At 32.0% G+C, this 23808-nt stretch overlaps 1 protein-coding gene across 1 annotated transcript in view; it reads right to left on the bottom strand.

Moving 5' to 3' along the window:
• The window catches only part of LOC149564825 (protein neprosin-like), a 164227-nt gene that overhangs the window by 5630 nt on the left and 134789 nt on the right, over positions 1 to 23808 (bottom strand). The gene's annotated exons all lie outside the window — the stretch shown is intronic.

Below are 23808 nucleotides of genomic sequence, written 5' to 3'. Positions count from 1 at the left end.
AATGTGGAAACCCAATTTGGGAAAGACCACCAATTGCAACTAGTTATTTTTTTTACTTGTTAGGACCACCAAAGATCACCCTATTAGGAGTAGCCTTGTTAGAGGTCTTGAGACAATTCAATAGAATTGACACCTTGTTAGAGGATTTAAAAATACTTGTTAAGCCAACTTTGTTAAAAGATTTAGATCACTGCTACAATGGTTAGAGAGTAATAATGAGATGACCTTATTTGAATGCAACTGAACTGCTGATTACAGATCTCTGTTTTAGCTTGTACTTGATCCTTCCTAATCAAATATAACTTTGCTACTCCACAAGGATATTCTTCTTATCCTTCAAATTTGTTTCCACTTCTCATCACTAAATTTTCAATAACATCTTCATGCCTTACACTTTGAAATCACAACTTGAACTTATACTTATATCTTCCACTTTATCAAGTCGGCTCAAATACAACTTAGAATAATTAATATTCATTGCCATAGTCTGCTAGAATCAACACATAAATCAATTAAGCTTAATATGCCAAAATAAGAAAAATCTTCATTAGCTGACCCAGCTTAGTAGACACTGACTCAAAAATGATTTCCTTTGTTAACCAATAGATGCTCGGTTAACATTGTAAAATTGCAAAAATCCTTTGGCAACTGCTTGAGCTTGGTTAACTCTGGTTCCATCCAACTTTCCTTCATTAATTGAGTGAGCTTGGTTAACACTCACTTTTTGCATCTTTTCTTTTGATGCCTGAGTTAACTTGGTAGACACTACTATCTAAACTAGGCAAACATAGGAATGCTCGTTAGACACTGAGAACTATCTATATTACTCGAGTGATCTTGGCATATACTGATTGATAATGATATGACATTAGTGTAACATCAAAGACAACACACAATTAATCAATTGTATCCAAAAATCTCTCTCTTTGGCATTGATGGAAACACAACATATCATAGCACAATGAAATTTTGTATTTAGCCTTGAGAGCTCCCTATATCAATATGAGCTCTTCCTTTCACTAGATTTTGTCTACAACAACTACTACCAAGTTCATTCAGAACATTCTCCCTCTTTCAACAAACTTCATGTTTGGAAAACTTCTCCCTCTTTGGTTCCTTACTTTATTCTGGCTTCAAAAATTTCTCAGAGATATGACAGTAAACTTCTCCCTCTTTGAAAACACATGCCAAAGACAATAATTTTGAAAATACCAATGTGCTTTGTTTTGGATTACATTAGTGGTTTCTTTGATATGTCAGTTACATTGGTGTTATCACAATATATGACTACTGGATCTTTGATTTCTACCTTCATTCCTTCCAATAGTTGTTTGAACCAAACAATGTTAGAATAATTAACTACTGCTACCACATATTCTACCTCTACTATGGATTGGGATGTACAATTTTGCTTCTTTCTTGTCCAAGATACCAGTCTTTTACCAAGAAAGAATGCTCCACCACTAGTGCTTTTTTTGTCATCAAGACTTCCTACCCAATTAGCATGAGTAAATACCTTCAAGTCAAAATTTCTTTCAAGTTTATACCATAAACCATAGTCTTTAGTGCTTTTTAGATATCTCATGATTCTCTTGATTGCCATCATGTAATTTTCCTTGTAATTTGTTGAGAATCTTGTCACTATTCCAACTACTAGAGCAATATCAGACCTTGTGTGTACTACATATTGCAATTTTCCAATCATAGATCTATATGTGGTCTGATATACTTATTTGGAATCATCATTTTTGGAGAGCTTATATCTAGTAGACATAGGGGTTCCAACTGGTATTGAATCTTCCATTCCAAATATTTTTAGCATCTCCTTGATATACTTAGATTAAGTGATATACATACCATTTTTGTTCTACTATTTTTACAATCCAACAAAGAATTTTATCTCACCAAACATGGACATCTCAAATTCTTTACTCATTTCTTCTAAAAATGCTTTGCACAAGTCATCATTTCCTGTAAATAAAGTATCATCAACAAATGTTTCTACCAAAATAATCTTCTTATTTGGTCCTTCCTTGATATACAGATTACTATTATCATTTTTTCTTTGAAAACCAATCTATACCAAGTAATTATGAAGTCTTTCATACCAAGCTCTAGGAGCTTGCTTGAGACCATATAATGCTTTGTGCAACTTGCAAACCATGTCTCTTTTGTTAGGATCTACAAAACCTTCTAGTTGTTCAATGTAGACTTCTTAATCAAGAATTCCATTCAAGAATGCAAATCTGACATCCATTCAAGAATGCTAGTAATATTCTAACACCTTCTAGTCTTTCCACAGGAGAAAAAGTCTCACCATAGTCAATACCTTCTTCTTGAGAATAACCTTTGCACACTAATCTTGCTTTGTTTCTTGAAACTTTTCCATCTTCATTCAACTTATTTTTGAATACCCACTTTGTACCAATTACATTTTTTTCCTTGGGTCTAGGAACAAGTGTCCAAGTTTTGTTCTTTTCTATCTGTTCTATTTCTTCATTCTTGAACTAGCTCGGTAGCCTTTGATTGTGACTCGGGTCCTTCAAATTGTAACTTGGGTTAGACTATCTATAACTCAGTAACTATTGGGATTTTAGGGGTCTCGAAAGATGAAGCTTCTTTCCTCTCAAATAGATTTGGTAGGGTATCAGGTTCATAGTATACAAATCTTTTGGCTCCTTGTTGCTTTCTTCTTCACTCTTTTCTACAAACTCATCAATTCTAACATGTGCACTTTCTATGATTTTGTGAGTAGAAAAATTCAAACATCTGTATGCTTTACTTCTGTAGGAGTATCCTAAGAATATGTCTTGATCACCCTTTACATCGAATTTGTCTTTTTTAGATTCTTTCAATATATAACATTTGCTACCAAATAAATTAAAGTAACTTACATTAAGTTTTTATCCATACCATAGCTGATAAGCTTATTTGTTTGAATCTTTCTTCAACTAAACTCTATTCAAGGTATGAATTGTAGTGCTGATAGCTTCCTTCCACTATTTGAGAGCAACCTTCTTTTCAATCATCATGGTTCTTGAACAATCCATGATAGATCTGTTTCTTCTTTCAGCTATACCATTCTGCTATGGTGTACTAGGGGCTAATAATTGTCTTTTAGTTCCTCTTTCAATGAAAAAATTATTGAATTCATGGGAGATGAATTCACCACCTCTATCTGATCTTAAGCATTTCAACCTCTTTCCAGTTTCTTTTTCCACTCTTGCCAAATACCACTTGAATTTTTGAAAGACTTCCAATTTTTCTTTTAGATACATTACTATCATCACTCTAGAATAGTCATCAACAAAAAGAATGAAAAACTTTTCTCCACTATATCATTCTTGTAGTGCCTGCCCCTAGTTCACATTTTTGCTATCATTGCCAAACTCTTTTAGGCCGATTAGTAGCATTATTTCGAGATTATCAGATATAATTTCAGATTTAGTTGATATATGATGAGATTACTTGATACTCTATACTTAATGTATGCATGATGATTACTACAATGTTTTCAGTTATTGATGATGATTAGTTAGATGGATTATCATATGTGTTCTCTTATGGATACTTACCCCATACTACATGTGTATGGTGTAAGTGTATGTTCTCTTTATGTATGGCATTTATGATGTGGTTAAGGAAGGGAGTCATAGTCACCTACTAGTCAAGATCTACACAATGCACCACTTCTTGCCATTGCTTGTTTAGCTTAGAATATTGTGTTTATACATGCGTGGATTTTATGCAAGTTTTAGGTACTGGGTATCAACTTCCCTGAATTGCCAGGATGAGCGTACCTTATCGCATTATCTCAATGGTAAGAGAGGGGAGATAAATTCTTAAGTCCAAATCCTAAACCTTTAATCCATTTTTTTGACTACCCTCTGAATGCGTCGAATGATGTTAATTCGTGATTATAACCCTTTAGTTTGATTTTTTATGTGTTTTGCTATAATGGATTTTTGTAGTTTATTTTATGAGTCCTTGGTGGAATTTTCTTTTAACTAAGTCTAATTAAAAGATTAAATTAATGATTTAATTTAATGGAAAATTATTATGATATTTTAATATTTAATTATATTTAATTAATTGGAAAATTAATTAAATATAAATAATTAAATTTAAAGATGAAAGTTATAATTTTAAATTTTAGAATGTGATAATATTAATTTAATTTAATAATAATATATTTAGAGTTCATTTTTGAATGAATGCTAAATACTATTATTATTTAAGTTAATAAATATTTTATAAATTAATGTTTTGAAAATTAATTAAAGCATGAAAAGATATTAATTTATTAAGAGTTTTAAAATCTCATAAAGTATGCATGAGATTAAAATATAAAAAACTAAAAAATGAAAAAGATATTAATTTATTAAAAGTTTCAAAATTGCATAATGGGTGCATGAGATTAAATTTAATAAATTAATTAAAAGAGAAGTCAAGTGAAAATTAAATAAAGTAATTTAATAATTCAATAAACATGCATGGAAAAGATAAAGAAAAGATAAAGAAAAGTTAATAAGGAGTTGAAGTCTGGTGAGAGAGGGAGTCCTCTCGAATGATTGCACAATTAGTGCCCCAATTTTAGAAGAGAACTCCTTGTCACCAATTGAGGGTTCATTTTCAGGGGACCAAATTTTTGGGAAGGGTTAGAAATTTGGAGAAGGGTAATTTTTAGAGAGAAGGTTCTGATAGAAGTGGATTCTCTCACAATCTTTTGGGTGTTTGCGATTTTAGCATTAGAACAAAGTAGGTTCTTGAGTTTTATGCACCCAATTAAAATTATGTTATTTAGGTAATCCTATCTTCTTCGTGATTGTTAAAATCAAACTTTTGAGTATTGTTGTATGAATCTTTCACTCTCTTGTTATGAACTTTATGATTTTTGTGTTGTATCTCATTTGTATATTAGTACTGGAAGAAAAATAAATCAATTTGAAATCCCATTCTGTAGGAGAAAGAAAATTGTATTTAATCAGGAAGGGTTTGTATTGAAAATAAAATAAAATAAGATAATAAATTTGACTAGTTGATCATTTTCCTCGTATCAAAGATTTGCTAGGTATTCATTAAAAAAAAAGATGTTTTTATTAACAAAAAGGGACTTTGTTTTATTTAAATTTTAAATTTTAAATTTTTTATAAAATAATTTAATTATTAAAAAATAAATTAAAAAATAAATAATAATTTTGGGTGGGCAGGGATCACCACCCTCCACCCCCCTTTTACCCTTTGGCGGCTTTTTGTTGCCTGCGCATGCGTAGACTATGCTGCTACACACGACAATTGCTGCCAGTAGTGACAATCAATACTACTGCCGGCAACAGCAACCCAGTCTATGGTTGCATGGTTTCAAAAAGGCCAGTGGGCCTTTCAAAAAGAATACACATGCTTTTTACTTTATGTGTTATTTTAATTTATTTAAAATTTATTTAAATTAAAATATAATTTATATAATAAATAGTAATAATAATAATTTAATAATTAATTAATTAAACTATTAAGTTATCAATTATTTAATAATTATAATTCATATATATAATTTTTAATATAGTTTTGTTTTAATAATTATTAATTAATTAAATTAAATTTAGTTTAATTAATAATACAAATTATTTATTGAGGTTTTAAATTCATTTATTTTATTATTATTAGTGACTCAAATTTTAATTAAAACATTAATTATTTTATTAGAAAATTAATAGTCATTATTTTAATAATTTAATAAATAATTACTTTTAAAGTATTTGGAACATTTACTTATAATCAAATAAGGGTAATTATGCATATTATTTAAACATATGAATTGGTTAATTTGTAGGGTAAACTGAGGATCTTATATACTTGAAAACTTACATTGAATGAAAACTAAAACTTTACTGTTAACTCAACATGTTTCAAATCAAACTAGACTATGAGACCACTTTGTTATTTGTGTGTTGTTTGTACTTTGGGTTTTGTGTGGGCTAGAGTGTTGACTAGTTTAGGACATCTACCAGAGGCTTGGGAGTTATGTGATTGTGATATATGATGTTTGATCTTGATCTTTTAATCTCAACCATGGTAATGTGTTGGTATGCTCTATGATGAGTTGTCATTTATTGTTCGTTATTGCTTTCCAATGTTCTTGTGTGAAGCTGAGGTGAATGCATGACATATTTGACTTAACCATTTTGAGTCTTTGATCGGTTATTTTTGAGATACTTTCTAGTTTCTTGTAGAGAACTGATGTGTTATTGTGAATTATCTTTTGATGCTTTCGAATCACTTGTATAGGACTGAGGTGATTTTATATGATTCTTTGATTTATACTTTTATGAGCCTAGGGTAGGTTATCTATATGTAATGTTGGGAACTGGCTTGCAATGGGGGCTAGGGCCCTAGGTGGCTACCAAGGTAACCCATTGTAAGTTGTTTAATAAGTGAAAACACTACACTAAATGGGAATAAAATGAACTTAATAAGAGTCTTTGTATGTTCTCGCCCATGGCTTGAGTGCTAGTAAAAACTAGGATGGGAGTAGAGAGAATGCTTGGTTGCAACCTTGCATCTATAGTATGTCTTGTCAATACGAAAGGATACTAGGGGTTGCACAGGGATCACTAGGGGGCCAGGGTCCTTAGAGATTGCCAGGGTAACTCTAGTATGATTTGTGCAATGACACTTGCCTGCTTACATAGTAGGTTTCATATGTGTCTTTGTGTGCCTCTAGGTCTCGATGTCGATCTATTTTGGAAACTTTGAGATATAATACTTTTAGAATTTCTTGGAATTAGAGAGTACTTTTGATATTTGGTTTGATATCCTGTTTGGGACTTGATACTATCTCCTCAGCGTAGTGGGAGTGGGCCATTTAGGTTTCACATGGTCAGGTGGTAGTGCTTTTTACTCTTACCATTGAGATCCATCCATAATCACCATGGCTGGAGCTTCTTTGTCTACATTTCCTTTCATTCTATCTATGTATCATTATGATGAATGGTTATATTTTATGATGGATGTTTATATCTTTTATGATGGATGGATATATCATGTATGGTGGATGGTTTCATTTATTTTATTGTACGTGTATCATGGATATGAGGAGGACGATGTATTTCTAGTTCTACATATGTATATTCTTTTAGCCCTTCATACCCTATGACATGTACAGTAATGATTGAGCATTCTGAATTTCATTTGCTAAGAGGCATTCAGAAGGAATTCAGAACAAATGTATATTATTTAAATGGACTTTAGACTTTTAATTATTCTTTCATGTGGATGTGTTATTTTTTGGACTTAGTATTAACTAAAAATTAAATGTGACTCAATGTCTTGGGATCCTTAAGGAATGCAATCTATTATGTTTGCTTATGTATGATTGTATGTTATTGCTTTTGCTACTTTATGTTTGACATGTATGTTGTTCTTTCTTAAAAATAAAATGTTAGCAAACTTAGTAAAGCTTTAGGTTATTTCTTTTGGATCCCTTGGTGGGGCATTACATTTATATTCCAATAGGTCCACATAAATCTGTATGAACAATTTCCAAGACTTCTTCTAACTGATAGTTTTTTCTTTTGAAGCTAGTCTTTCCCATCTTACCAATTTCACAATTCTTGCATAGACCCATGCCAGGCTTCTTCAAACTAGGAATACCTCTTACTCTTTTATGTTTTCTTATCCTAACCAAGTTATCAAAATTCACATGACATAGCCTTTTGTGGCCTAACCAACTTTCCTCTACTTGAGCAATAAAACATGAAAAATTATTGAGATCAAGATAAAATAGATTACCTTTTGTTTTCTTGTCAGATCCAACCAGATTTTCTTTTCCATCTAGTAGTTTGGCCTATCCATTCATAAAATCCACCTTGAATCCAATGTTATTAAACTGTGCCACACTTAGTAGATTATGCTTTAGTCCTTCAACCCAATAAGCATTGTCACATATAGGTTCTTTAGTCAATGAATTACATCCTTTTCATTTTATGTTACAAGGTTCATTGTTTCCAAATCTCACACTACCTCCATCATAATATTCCATGTGCTCAAATTTTGTTTTGTCACTAGTCATATGATGTGAGCAACCATTTTCTATAATCCATAGATCATTTTAGCTAACATGAGAGATAAGTGTCATCTTATTTCCTTCATCGTCAGATTCATCTTTTATAGTATTATATAACATTTCATCTTTGCTCTTATCAAAATCTTTAGCTATAAAACAAGATTTCTTACCTTTGTCCTTGAAGTTCTTGTAGTTCTTGGAGTCTTTCTTGCCTTTATGCTTATTACTTTTCTTTTCATCTTTGATTTCCTTATTTGGACACCTAGCAACAATGTGACCAATTTCTTCAAAAGAAAAGTAGATAAGAGGAAATTTACCTTTGTACTTTCCTCTTGCTCTAGAATATTTCCTTGCAAGGCTTTAACAACTTCAAGATCGCTATCCGAACTTTCTTTTGATGTTCCATCTTCTTCACTTCTTGATTGAATGGACTTTGATTTCTTACCCTTTTCTTTGAGTGAGAGTTTAGCTTTAAATACAGATTCAATATTCTTTGAAGCAAGAATATAGTTATCATAGTCATCTAGTTTAAAAGTTGTTAGTCTTCCTACTAAAGCATCAAAGCCTAATTTTTTATTTGAATCACATCTCATTTCTTGAATAGCATACACTCTAATTGCATAAATAGGAAGAAGAGTTTTGAGTACCTTACTTACAATAGTTTCATCCTTAATGTCTCCTCTAGATGCTTTGATTGCACTTACACTCGCCTTCATTCTTTCCACATATTTTGCAATGTTTTCATCTTCTCTCATTCTCATTTGATCAAATTGTCCTCTAAGATTTTCTTCTTTGGCTCTTCTTACATTGTCATCTCCTCCATACATATCTTTTAGTTTGGTCCACATTGCATGAGTAGTTTTGCAATCCTTTACCTCATCAAATTTAGCATAACTGAGAGCAGATGCAATATCAATCATCATGATATTATGATTCTTCTTTTCAACAATATCTTTAATTGATAATGTTCAAGTGGGGGTCTTGTATTTAGCATCAAGATACTTGCAACCTAAATCAATGATAGCAGCTCGATGTAACCTCATAAGTCCCTACCATGCTACAAAATTGTCTTTGCTTAGCTTGGGAATCTCTCTTTTGTAAGACATCCAGATCTTTAGCTTAGGTCCTTGAAACCTTCTTTGTAAGCACCAAAAGCTCTGATACCAATTTTTGGAAATATAAGAGGAGTAAATGAGAGGGGAGGGGTGAATCAATTACTACTAAAATAAATCTTAGATCCCTTAGATGTTAGTACAAAAGTGCAAACTGAAAAACTAAATATTGCTAAAGCTTGATAAACACACATAAAATGTTGTAACTTGATAATGACTGAATTAGCTTGGTAAATGGTTAACATATAAATTTTTAGATGTTGTTTGTGATTACCATTACTTTAAATGAGTTGCAAACATATAAAATAAAATAAGATGAACACATATGACACTAGGATTTAATGTGGAAACCCAATCTGGGAAAAACCACCAATTGCAACTAGTTACTATTTTTCACTCTTTTGAAGTGAGCTCTATTAGGAGCCAACCCTGTTAAAGGTTACAACACACACTATTAGGTATGATCCTATTAAAGGATTTAATCACCCTATTAGGAGTGGCCTTGTTAGAGATCTTGAAACAATTCAATAGAATTGCCACCTTGTTAGAGGATTTCAAAATAGTTGTTAAGACAACTCTGTTAAGACATTTAGATCACTACTACAATGGTTAGAGAGTAAAAATGAGATGACCTAATTTGAATGCAACTAATTTTCTGATTACAAATCTTTGTTTTGGCTTGTACTTGATCCTTTCTAATCGAATATAGCCTTGCTACTCCACAAGGATATTATGCTTATCCTTCAAATTCACTTCCTCTTCTCATCACTAAATTTTCAATAACATCTTCATGCCTTACACTTTGAAATCACAACTTGACCTTATACTTATATCTTCCACTTTGTCAAGTTGGCTTAAATACAACTTAGAATAATTAATATCCATCACCATAGTCAGCTAGAATCAATAGATAAACCAATTAAGCTTAATATGCCAAAATAAGAAAATCCTTTGTTAGCCCACCTAGCTTGGTAGACACTTACTCAGAAATGATTTCCTTTGTTAATCAATAGAAGCTTGGTTAACACTAAAAACTCATGAAAATCCTTTGGCAACTAAGTCAACTCAGTTAGCACTGGTTCCAACCAACTTTCCTTCGTTAACTAAGTGAGCTCGATTAACACTCACTTTTTGAATCTTTTCCTTTGATGCCTGAGTTAACTCTGTAGACACTTCCATTTGAACTAGGAAAACACAGGAACACTCAGTAGACACTGAGAATTGTCTTTATTGCCCAAGTGAGCTTGACATATACTGACTAATAATGATATGAAATTTGTGCAACATCAAAGACAACACATAATTAATCAATTGTATCCAGCTTGTTATCCATTATTGATAATGTAACTAATGATGCTATGAATGTATATATAAAATATTTATATCAGTTATTATGTTTTCATTGATGTTAAAGTCCTCATTCATTAGACATTATGCCAACTCAATGGAGTGCTACATCAAGTTGATTGATAAAGAGGATTTGATTGATGAAGAGGATTTGAAGAAATTATGATGAAGACAAAGTTGATAAGTATGGTATTCAATGAGCACCTAAATGAGTTGGATAATGATAATGTAATTTTTGTTTGATTGTTTTTAAATCATGAAATATTATAATATAATGTGCTACACATGATACAACAAGTGAGAAGGTTAGTGAAGGAAGACAATATTCATTGAGTAACTATAGTGTTTACTGAGAGATTGAAAAAGTTAAGTTGGAAGTTCAATATTGCTTGAGAAAGTTCAATATTGATCAAATGTTATATCACATGAGTGAAATGCTATGTCCACCAAGTAATAGTGAGAAGCTTTTTTTTATAAAGATGGAACAAAAAGCCAACTTTTGATGGAATTCAAGAATATTCAAGTAGTTCAAAGGCACAAGACAAAGTTTTTTATTAGATCGATGAATGGAAAAATGCAACAAAGATTTGATGATGGAGATTGAAGAAGGATAAGGATGGATAAAGTTCTATTTTTTGAGCATCTAGATTCATTGCATTTGATATGAATATGAAATCAAAGATGATGATTAAGTGGTAATAATTGGAAGAATTTGGAAGCACAGAGACAACTATTTAAGGAGAAGTTGAACATTTTTTGGGTTGTTGGTTGTATTGTTGATTCTCTACAAAGTTCTTAAATTTAACAGTAGAGGTAGGTTAATCAAGCAAGGTTGGAAAGGGAAGAGCGAATCGACCAATTAAGAGAACAAAGTAGAGAGATCAGAGGATAGAGATCAAGAAGAAATTGACTAGAAAGGAGATCTAAACAAACAAGTAGTGCTATACCAAAAATATCATTTTACTATAACTTTCTAATCATTGTAGTAGAAAAATATCTTAGTTAAGTGGACCTAACAAGTTAGTGAAATCCTATATGGTAGCATCTATTAGTAGTGTTTATAAGTCCTTTAGAGTAGGCCACTCTTTAGACAAGATCAACGAGTGATAAGGTCTAGATGATATTTTGGTTTAAATCCTCTAATAAGATCACATTAACAATGTGTATGTAAAACATTAACAAGGTTGGCTCCTAACAAAGCTCACTTTAGAAGAGTGGAAGTTTTAGGTTGTTAGTCCCAAGTGGTTTTACCCTTTACAAGGTTTGCACATTAAAAATCTTGGTGTCAAATGTGTGAATGTTGTTATATTGCAAGTTTTTTATATGCTGTTTTAATTTTAGTACAGCTCGGTAACAACTAAGTTAATGGTCGGTAATAACTAAGTATTATTGTTATTAGTCAGTTAAAAAAATTAGTGAATGAATAGTTTGGAGTAAATTGATTGAGTGAGTTAATTTAGAAGTTTAATGATTTATACCAAGTGAATGATTATGAATTTTGTTTAGTATTGAAATTATTTGAAGGGACTATAGGAGAACTAAAGATAACTAATTCAAGCACACCTTAGTTATCCAACATATATCACAATGGAGTTTAAAACTATACATAAAGGATGGCATAATTGATAACCCCATGAAAATGGAAAACAATACTATTTTATATAGAAAATAAACCAAAAAGAATAGAAGAAATGTCAATTATAGATCTCATCCTCACAAAGATACAAATAAAGATAAATTATCCAGTACAATAGGATAGAAATATATCAATAAAAGTTATTATAGAATTTGGGAAAGAAGTTCAAAAACACAAGACTGTAACTAGGAGAATAAAAAAGTATCTAATAGTGAGAAAAATACTAATAAAATCTAGTTTACAAAAAACCTCTATAGTTTTAATAGTAGAAAGATCTACATCATAATCCACCAAATCAACTAGAAAAGTATCTTAAATAAATATGATTATGAAGGAATATAACAAAAACATCAGATTGGTTACAAAATAAAGTGGTTGCAAATGGATAATGGAAGAGAATTTTTCTCATTGGAGTTTGATTCATTTTGTGTATATAATGACATCTATAGAATCAAGATTGTTCCATTCACCCCACAAGAAAATGGACTAGCATAGAGGATGATTAGATCAATCCTTGAGAAAGTTTGATGTATTCTTTCTAATGTTAGTTTATGCAAAGAGTTTTGGGTAGAGGCATGTAATAAAACAATCTATTTAATCAACCGAAGGTCCTTTTCTTGGTTGGATTTTGGCATACTGGAGGAAGAGTGGCTAGGAAAGAAAATTTCACATTCTCACATCCTAGTGTTTGGATGTGAAGCTTATGTACATGTTCCAAAGAAGAAAATAAGGAAGCTTGATCCAAAATCACAAAGAGATATTTGTGGGCTATGGTGAAGACTAGTTCTATTTCAGAAATTGGGATCCATTTGGGAAGAAAATGATCAGAAGTAGAGATGTCATTTTCAATGAAAAGCTATTTCTAGTATTACACAAGGAAGAAAAAATGGTATGTGAATATGCCCCTTTCTCTATTTTTGATTATAACTCTTATGCTAATAGAAGTCAGAACAATTTTTCTTCAAATATTCTACTATCCCTCCATCCACTTCATCTACTAGTATGTGCAGTCACTTCAACACTACTAGTGAACATTATATTGATGAATCAAGGAGTCATAGTCATGAAACTCTAGTTTCAATTTTCAATAAAAAAAAGATGATAATCCCCTATTTGAGTGCAAATATATTGGAAAATATACTAATCAAAGCACACTCCTTATCAATACATTTGGTCATAGGAATTCTTATGATGAGAACATGCCACTCATGAGTGAGGTGGCCTCCACATAGGAACCTCACCTTTGGTCTTCCCTACACCCCAAGCATGGAATCAATGCTGGGAAAAGATCTTCAAACAATGGACCATCCACCACTACAACCGGCGACACAGGGGAACCTCACACATTGGTAGACATCAACTCACTCATAGCTCACACATCTTGGACATAGGTTGGAAGGATGCTACAACAACATAGAAACCACCACATAAAGAGCCCATTTGCTACTCACAACACATTGATATTCAAACTACTAATAGATAGAATGCTTCAGATTGTTTTGAGCTGAGCCAACGTACAGATGGAGACACACATCATCACCATGAAAATAGACTTGAAATCGATGGCAGGGATGATTTGCATGGACAACTTGATTATACTCAACCATAGGTTCATCATTCTCACACTCCTACGCACAAAGATGAAGTGTGATCTTAGAAACATGTCAATGAGTTTTCAACTTAGATCCCCTTCCTCTCTCATGCCGAGCCTAATCATACTACTAGCATGGTCTCCACATAGAGCCCGATAATCAATCCAAGTAACTTGAACCACATACATGAAATCAAGGAGGGAGTGTCTTTGGAAAGGATAATGAGGTTCAAAATGTACAAAACCATGACATGGTCACCAATAACCATATAAATTTTGATAAAAGAAACAAAGAGTTCAATTCAAACTTACAAAACTCTCATATGGATGTTGGAAATAGAAATATGACTAATATTCACACTATGCCAAGGGGCAGCCCATATGAATTACAAAAACTCAATTCTCGGGTCGGTTGTTGATAATAGTGGAAATCTGGATGTATATAATGGGGATAATTTTTAGGGGCTTAGAAAATCTACAAGATAGTGAAGGCTTCTTGCCAAATTCTCTGATTATGAACTATTATATTCCAAAGAAGCATAGCCAGAATGTTTTCTTTCAAACCAAGTTGAACCAACAAGCTTCAAAGAAGCTTGCAAAATATAAGATTCTCACAAATGGGAGGCAATAATGTAGGAAGAGATGGATTCCCTATTTCAAAATAAAACTTGGGATTTGGTTCCTTTTCCACCAAATCAAAAAGCACTTAAAAATTGATGGATTTATTGATGGAAAGACGAAGGCAAAAATTAAAAGTGTTACAAGGGTAGGTTGGTTGCTAAAGGTTTCAATCAACAAAAGGGCATAGATTTCAATGAAATCTTATCACCCATCGTCAAGATGACTACAATCCAAGCTATTCTTGGTTTAGTTGCTACTCATGATCTTGAACTTGAACAACTAGATGTCAAAACGACATTTTTCCATGGTGATATAAATGAAGAAATCTACATAATGTAGTCCAAGCTCTTAATTAAACATGGTAAAAAAAACTTATATTGTAGATTGAGGAAGAGCTTGTATGGTCTCAAGAAAGCTCTGAGGTAGTGGTACCTCAAGTTTGATTGATCATGATTGAAAATAACTTCATTCGATGTGAATATGATCCATGTGTCTACTACAAGAAGTTACCTAATGGTTCCTTTGTTCTTTTATTACACTATATTGATGACATGCTTGTTACTGATTCATCTATGAAGTTGATTTTAGAATTGAAAGAAAAGTTTTCGCAAAGGTTTGTTATAAAGGACTTAGGGGTAGTGAAATAGATACTTTTCATGGACATTATTTGAGATAGACACAAGAGGGAAATAAAACTTTCTCAAGAACACTATGTTCTCAAGGTATTCGAGAGATTTGGCATGGGGGATGCCCAACTAGTCAGCACTCCTCTTATTGATCATTTCTGACTATCTTCATCCATGTGTCCCAAGACACAAGAAGAACAAAACTACATCAAGAACATCCCATATTCTTCAACAATGGGTAGTCTTATGTATGCAATGTTTTGCACTCATCTAGATATCACTGAAGCAATGGGGGTTGTCAGCAGATTTATGAGTAATCTGAGTAAACAACATTGGGATGTGGTTAAGTGGATCTTAAGGTATCTTAAGAGCACTCCTAATTTTGTATTGTTTTTTTTTTGTAATGATACTTCTCTTAGAGGTTATACTAATTCAGATATGGTTAGAAATCCAGATAATAGAAGATCTACTACTGGTTATGTTTTTACTCTTGTTGGAGCAGCGATCAATTGGGCATTGAAATTGCAACAAGTAGTCTCACTTTCTACTATTGAGGCTGAATATATTGCTCACTAAAGGAGCAAAATAGTTTATTTGGTTGCAACATTTATTTGGTGATTTTGATTGTCCTCAACAAGGATCATCCTTCTATTGTGATAATAAAAGTGCCATTGACTTAGCTAAAAATTAGTGTTTCATAGCAGGACTAAGCACATTGAAGTGTGTTATCATTTCATTTGAAGTAAACTTGAGGAGAGAAAACTCCAGGTCTTGAAAATTAACCCCAAGGAGAATCCAATTGATGCGCTCACAAAGGTTGTTGAAGTTTGATTTCTGTCGAGCTTCTCTTAGCATTGTAAAGAAATAATAGTAGGGGAATTCAGGGGGACTCATACATTATAGTAGTTGCACTTCAAGTGGGTTTTTTTGGGTGTATATGTGAAGCCCAACTATCTTTCATTTATTACTTACAATTTATTACTGTTTCCCTCCAATTGTTTTTCTCTTTATTTCTTTTGAGACTATATATATGTATTGGAGGTTCATTATTGTATATGGTATTCGAAGAGCTAAAGCTATAGTTGTGATGTAAAGTTTATAATTTGAGATTAATAATAGATCTTCCCTGTAGTGTGGACATAACCACCATTTGTGGTGAACCATGATAAAATCATGTGTTTATGCTTTTCTTCTTTTTATTGTTCTGTTCCTTCCAGTTTGCACTTTCAAAAAACCTCACAAGATATGCATCCCATGTGCCTAAGATACACATACATCTTATAATAATAGATCTTAATAATAGTGTGGATGTAACCACAATTTGTGGTGAACCATGATAAAATCATGTGTTTATGCTTTCTTCTTTTTATTGTTCTGTTCCTGCTAGTTTACACTTTCAAAAATATTCACAAGATATGCATCCCATGTACCTAAGATACACATACATTTTCTTGTAAAACAAAAAGAAACATGCTCACCATGGAATGAATGAGGAATTTTCACTAGTAATGGGATTTATCTACATTTGTGTTTGGCCTATGCCTCTCCACTATTATCATTTGATTTTCTTTACACAAACATGATTTACAACTTCTGCAATAATGACATGGGCATGTTGTAGGATAGACTCCAAGCAATACATTATTTCCTTGAATGTGGTGAAAATATTTGAAGTTTTATTCCTCTTGAACTGCCCCTAAATTTTTAGTCATTTACATACCTGGCTACAGATGTTTATCTCTGACTAATAATTCCTCTATTTACGGTGGCAACGATTCTTCATTTCAAATGCTCAATCATAGCAACAACCACTGTAGTTTGCAATTAGGCACAGTAAAATCTTCCATTATTCCATCACATGCCCATTGCATTTGCAATATTTTACACAAATACTAACATAATATGGTACTTAGAGAAACAATGATGTTACTTAAACACTCTAGATTCCCAAACAATATTTAAACAATCTGATAACATTAGTTGGGCCCCAAGGTGGATTTGACTATTGCTTTTTTCAAACTCAAAGACTTGATCCCTAAAATCCATTAATTGAGTTCCTTGAACCGATTAGATTCAATTTGGACCACTCATTCATCATTAAAATTCATTTTTCACCTTCTTTGACAAGTCTCATTTCTGTGCCAGGAGTCTCTAGAACTGGCCTTAAAAAATGACATAAACACCTAATTGGGCTCTAATATCTAACATGTATACTTTGTGGTCCATATACCCTTACCTTACAAGGTTTCACCTCATGACTGATAGGTCAACATTGGGGCAAATTCTTAAGAAATAACTAACAATTCATGATGAAGTTCAACTTGGTCTAATCATGTCAATCTGGGAGTGTAATCTTTTGAAAGGTGTCTGGGCAATATGCCATCAAGTGATGCTAGTTCTGTTCCCTTTAAAATTTGCATTTTTGAAACAATTTTCACACAAAATTGATGTACTTGAACAACCCTGGAAATGCATCATTTTAAACATTTTTTCTTCAAAATCCTTTTCTGTAACAACAACTCACAACATCTGGTGATGATGTAAATTTTAATATAATTTACAAGAACTACTTTTAAAATATAAAGCAATGCATCTATATGATTTAAGCAATGGAAATTAAGATTAATTACTTAAGCAAAGCTAACAATTGCAAAAGCTTTCATCCCAACACATTGTTCCTAACTCAACTCATCAAGCTAACATACTTTTGACACCCTTCCTCAATAAGGGCACCAAAATGATAGGCCAAGACTAGGGCAAATAATTAAGAAATAATTAACAATTCATGATGAAGTTCAACTTGGTCTAATCATTTTGATCCATGAGCGTAATATTGTGTAAGGTGTCTTAGCAACATGCTATCAAGGGATGCTAGTTGTGAGATGGAGGATTATGAATGCAACTACAACACATGAAAATACACCTAAATCAAACCAATATACTTTGGTGACAGGAAATGTGACTTCTTGGTGACCAAAACCTCAAAAATAAAACTAACTTAACAAAAATAATCTGTGATGAAAATAGCTGTAACTCACAACAAATCATTAATTAATTCATAATCATATTCACATGAAATAAATATTATTACAAAATCAAACATGGATATTGAACATATAAACTAATATATTATGATTAAATGCATACAATATAATGCTTAGCTGATCAAAATACAAATGAAAAAAAAACTCAAGTGCACTCCATTCATACATAAAAAGAGAATCACCAAGTAACTTCAGAGTGGGCCTTGCCTCCTCAACCACCCGGTGATGAATCAAAGTAATGATTTTACACCTTCACAATCAAGAAAATATGTAGCTTATATTTTAGAATGATAACAACAATCTCTAAACAATGTTGTGCATTTTGCAAAACTATATATCTCCCACTACTTATGTTTCCTGTTGCTTATATAGATGTAGCTTCAAAAATTCAATAATTGCATTGATATGTACTCCATACAAATAATTACTTATATAACAAAAATCTCTTGTGTGCAAAGAATAGGCATGTTTCTATTATTGTCCCAGTAGAATATTGTTGCCTTCATATTCATTGAGCCACAGTTTTGTTTTGGCCTGTGACCAATAAGTAACAAGGAGAAAATTGAAAGAATTTGGTTTTGAAGAATGCATAGCACCATGAGTTTTCTAGCATCCACACCCATGTGATATAGATTATTTTATCAAAGGAGATAAGTCTTTTATGTAGACCATATGTAGTAGCTGTAATGTTTGATATTGATACGAACCCCTTTTCCATTCATTGACCATATAGTAAGTATGTATCTATTATAGCTATAGCATGCATAACAAGTTATAGCTTTCATAACAAATATCTCATATTTGATTTTGATTCACCAATACTATTTTTTGTGCACTTGAGATTCCTTGTCAGCATAGAGATGGCTACAATGCTTGTAATATTTATGATGTAGAAATGAAAGAAATAATTGACCAATCATGGATAATAGTTTCTACCCAAATGTGATAATCTCATAAAGTATGTGGCAGGAAGATATGTTCCACAAATCAACATGTTATAATTATAAATGATTAGTAAAAGCAATCAATAATAATTTTTTCATATTTTAATCCCAGAACAATATTAAATACTACGCATATGTATTAAATCATATGCAATGTAAAATGGTAAAATGAGATGAAATATAATGGAAATGGAATAGGGAAGTGATTATGGAAGTTTATTGAAATGGATTAAAACATGTCATAAAATAGGTCATAAATAGCTCTCATTAGTGACAATATCATGGTCAAAATATATTGACCACCAAAGTCACTTACTTCAAACTTTTCCTAGAAGTATACTTGTTAGAAACAAATAAGTGCATTTGGATTCAACTTGGAAAATCAATCAAATGCTCACTTAGAGAACTAAAACTTGAGATATTAACAAATGCTCATATGGAGAATATAGATCTGCATTTTTCATCTCATGGAAGATAACTAACCATGATTGTCAAGCAGAGAAAGTTGGCCTCTAAGATTTACAAAACTTGACACATTAACAAAATAGTGGTTTCTAGAAATGGAATAGGCTTGCGAAAATGTGCGAATAGATTGGTGAAAATTTTGAAAATTAGCACACTCAAGAACTTTTAGAGTAGAAAAAATAGTGCAATTGGTTTATCATCCTCAATCAAGGTTTGAAAGTTACAACATCCCAAACAAGGATACCAATAAATACGTAAGTCTAGTTACCGATACAGCTATAGAAATTACATTTGGAATCACATTTGAAAACTAGTCAAACATATTCATCATAGGCTCAAATTTTAAACATAGCATGTCTATGGCCCTTAGAATGAAATTAAAAAAAAATCTCAACAGGGTCAACTACGTCAAAGTTATGATTGGTCAAACATGGGTACTTAAAAACTATAATAGAAAGCATCTAGACAATTTTAAGTTTTTGCAAATAGAATCAACTTGGGAAATTCATCAAATGGATTCATTAGACCCTAAAAATAAAAAAACATGATTTCATGTATGACTAAAACATGGTGGTATAGCCATTTCTCCAAAATAATCAACAGGTCATAAAATATTTACTATCAAATAGGGCCTCTCAGAATTCTAAACAATGTGGCACATTAGCATGATAATAGTAAACAACCAACTTTGGAGAACTCAAAACCTTCTCAAAAAAAATCAAAACAACTTAAAATTTGAAAGATATGCATACTAGAAACTTCTAAACTAGAAAATCATGACACTTAACTGGGTGCAAATATTTAAATGCAAACTAAGCCTCTTAACTTTGTTTGACACTTAGAAGGAAAATGGAGGTTTGAGAAATCCTCCAAATGACACCTCATGAAATGATTCAGAATGGGAATTTTTCATCATGAAACACATGCATATGTTGAACTAAAAGGTATGGAATAATTGAAACACATCATAGGCCTTAGAGTGACAACTGGAGACATGCATGAGAATCTCTTATAGGGGTATTTCTAGCAAAGTTATCAAATATGGTACTCAAAATCTTGTTACAATTTTGAGTCCCAAGCCCATAACTTCTGAAATATTTCTCCAATTGGCTATTATAACCCCTTTTCAAATCCTCAACTTTTTTTCTATAGGGCCTAACTCGTGCAAGCTCCAATTGACCCCATTTTGGAGCCCATTTGTGGCCTCTAAGGCCTTCAAAACTGAGCTTGGAGTTTTTATACCAAAACTGCACACCAAAAATATGTAATAAGTTCACGAATACTCATTATATGACATTGAGCCTCAATGATCAAGTTGATATATCCAAGATGAACATCAACATTTGAAATTAAGACACTATGAGCTTGTATGATCAACTTACTTAGTAGAAAGCCTCTAGAACCATTAAATTTGCACTGAGACAACCCTTATTCAAGAAACAAAAAGGAAATATTTTTGGGTAATGCAAGATTTCTCTCACACCCAGAATGCTCCTACATCAACAAATCCTCCAGGTTGTTTAAATAGACCTCTTCTTCTAGAATTCCATTTAGAAACATAGACTTAACATCCATTTCATATTCTTTGAATCTTTGTAAGATGCATATGTCAATAGTGTTCTATCTCTTTCTAATATAACAATAGGTGCAAAGGTTTCATTAGACTCAATTCCTTCTTCTTGTGCATAACCTTTACAAACAACTTTGACCTTGTTGCTCACAAATTCTCCTTTTCCATTTGACTTATTTCTAAATATCAATTTTGTTCCAGTCAAATTTTTGTCTTTGGGTCTTGGTACCAATGTTCATGTATTTTTATTCTCAATTGGATCTATCTCTTCATTCATAGCATTGATCCAATCATCATTTTGAAGCGCATCATTTATAGTTCTATGCTCAAATTCTATAATATTTTAAATTATTTCTTGTCATGACTCCAACACATTATCTCCAATAATTTTATCTTGTGAATGGTCCCTTTTCACATACTTAGTTAAAATAGGCTTGATTTTATGTTCTCTAGCATTATCATCACTCGGTTGGGGTTCAAAATTCTATTATAAATTTGGCTAAGGAGATGATTTATAGTTTTCATTTATGGAAACATATACCTTATATGAAGTGGGCAAAGTATATAAGGAAATTTTGTGAGCGAAGACTGAAAAAATTTCCAAGTATTACTAAATAGTCTCACTGATTGTTTTGGCATGCATCATTGGAAGTGCTTTACTACATGCACTACTAAGGGAAGTTGGAATGGGAAATATAGAGCATGTCTATAGTAGCACTAAATATTTGGAGACATTTAGACAAAGTTATGAATATTTAGATACAAGTTACAACAGGCATAACATAGCCGATGATAGAGTAAAGGTAGTTTGCTTAAGGGATTGTTTTGGTTTACCAAAAAAATGATTTAGCAAGGTTGGGATGATATCTTAGATGTTTTTGATTAAGGAAAATAGGTTTTGAAGGGTGTCTGAAACCGTTTACATATAAAAAAAAGTTCAATGAAGCCCAAACTGAACACAACTACAACCCAAAGGTGAAACATGTCAACAACCAAGAATATGTGACCAGGGTGGCAATGATATCCTAGATGTTAACCCACACATTAAAAATGTTAATTTAAAAGATATAACAAAGTATCAAGCAAAAAGGTTGATAGGATGGAAGAATTTGGTATAAAGAAAGAATGTTTTGTTTGTAATAAGTGTGGCATTCTATTGTAATCACATAATGTTTGAATGCACACATGTATAATAGTTATTGATGTAAATTTGATGATAGTATAGTATAGTATGCTACAATATAGTATACTATAGTACTATGTAAGTTTTTTGTATCAATACCTTTTGTATATAGATTGTACTATTGTATATGCATGTTTGGGTAATGAGTTCATCTTGCTACTTTTTGTGATACCAACTCCTAATAGGGTTGAGGTTTCTAACAACATCTAGTCCTATAACAAGGATAGATACATTATAGATGTAATAAAATCCCAACGGCTTCAATATCTTTCATAACATATTTTTGATTAGTGGATCATTTTGTGGATGCACAAGTGATTAGGAAATGATTTACAACATTGAAGGTACGAATTTATATATGTTTTCTTAATTATCAAACTTTATAGTACAATTATATGACTAACAATCAAACATATAAAATGAATTAGATAACTTCTTGTTGCATATTATTGGGGGTATATGAGATAATAGTACTTAAATAGTTATATATATAGTATAATTTTATATCATGTTTATAGAGAGGGACTCAATATGAACTAATAAAGACTATGATTATATACATTTATATTTAGAGATAAGTTTGAGCATGTGTCTACAATTGCATCTGAAATACTTGAGCATTAGCACCCGAGTCTAGTCTCTAACCTCTTATTGTATGCCCATAATTGATCATTAGTTATATATGCTAATATATGATTGAATATTATAAATAAGTATAAGTATGCATATTATTTTAATGGATTGAATAAGATTTTATAATTCCAAAAGAATTAATACAAATGTGTGTGTGTGTATATATATATATATATATATATAATCCATACATTTATAAGATAATATGAATATAGAAAATTGACTTAAGATATATGTATATAGACTCACCTAGGAACGTCACACTATTGTGACATTGCTTATTGTTACTGCTATGTATGTTGTCAGCTTCATCTTGGTTTCTTCCATGACCTCCATTTGCTGGAACATGGGCCTGTGTGGAGTGATAGTTAGCAGTGTTGTGTGTCATGGGAGCACTGAGTGTAGATTTAGCTATGGTATTTACAACTTGTTTGAGAGGTTAGAACGGTAGGCTCAATTTTTGAAGAAGAGTCTGCAGGTGAGGCTCCAACTGAGGGTCCACCTCACTCGTGGGTAGACTCTTATCACCATTTGAATTCGGGCCATGTCTTCTATCTAAAGTTGCGTGCTGATCAGAATCTGAGGGATTATATTCACCATATCTTCCACCCATAGTTATGTGTGGATAGCGTGAATGAATATTAACATTTTGAGTAATACCGTATAAGTTTGTGTATTTTCATTATTGGCATCCACACTTTGATGCAATTCATAGAGAGTAGCAGGGTATTAATGTTTCTTTGGACAGGAGAATGTCAAGATTCCAATTTACCTGCAGTTCGAATGAGTTGGGCTTGCCTTGTATCGTGAGCACCTTCTTGTCGGTTGTGAGGAACAAGTCACATAGGATTGTTTGGAGAAGAAGTCGGGCCAAAGCCACTATTAATTAAGGGGGTTGCAAGACTATTAATGTACATATTATCACTCTGAATTGTATTATCGTTCTGTATTTCTGATACATCTCCAGGTTCGAA

This window comes from Cupressus sempervirens, chromosome 3 (assembly GCF_028749045.1).
Source record: "Cupressus sempervirens isolate cs-2001-9-10 chromosome 3, ASM2874904v1, whole genome shotgun sequence".
Taxonomy (NCBI): Eukaryota; Viridiplantae; Streptophyta; class Pinopsida; order Cupressales; family Cupressaceae; genus Cupressus; species Cupressus sempervirens.
Note: the sequence above shows the minus strand (reverse complement) of the source record. Positions and strands in the feature narration are given on the sequence as shown.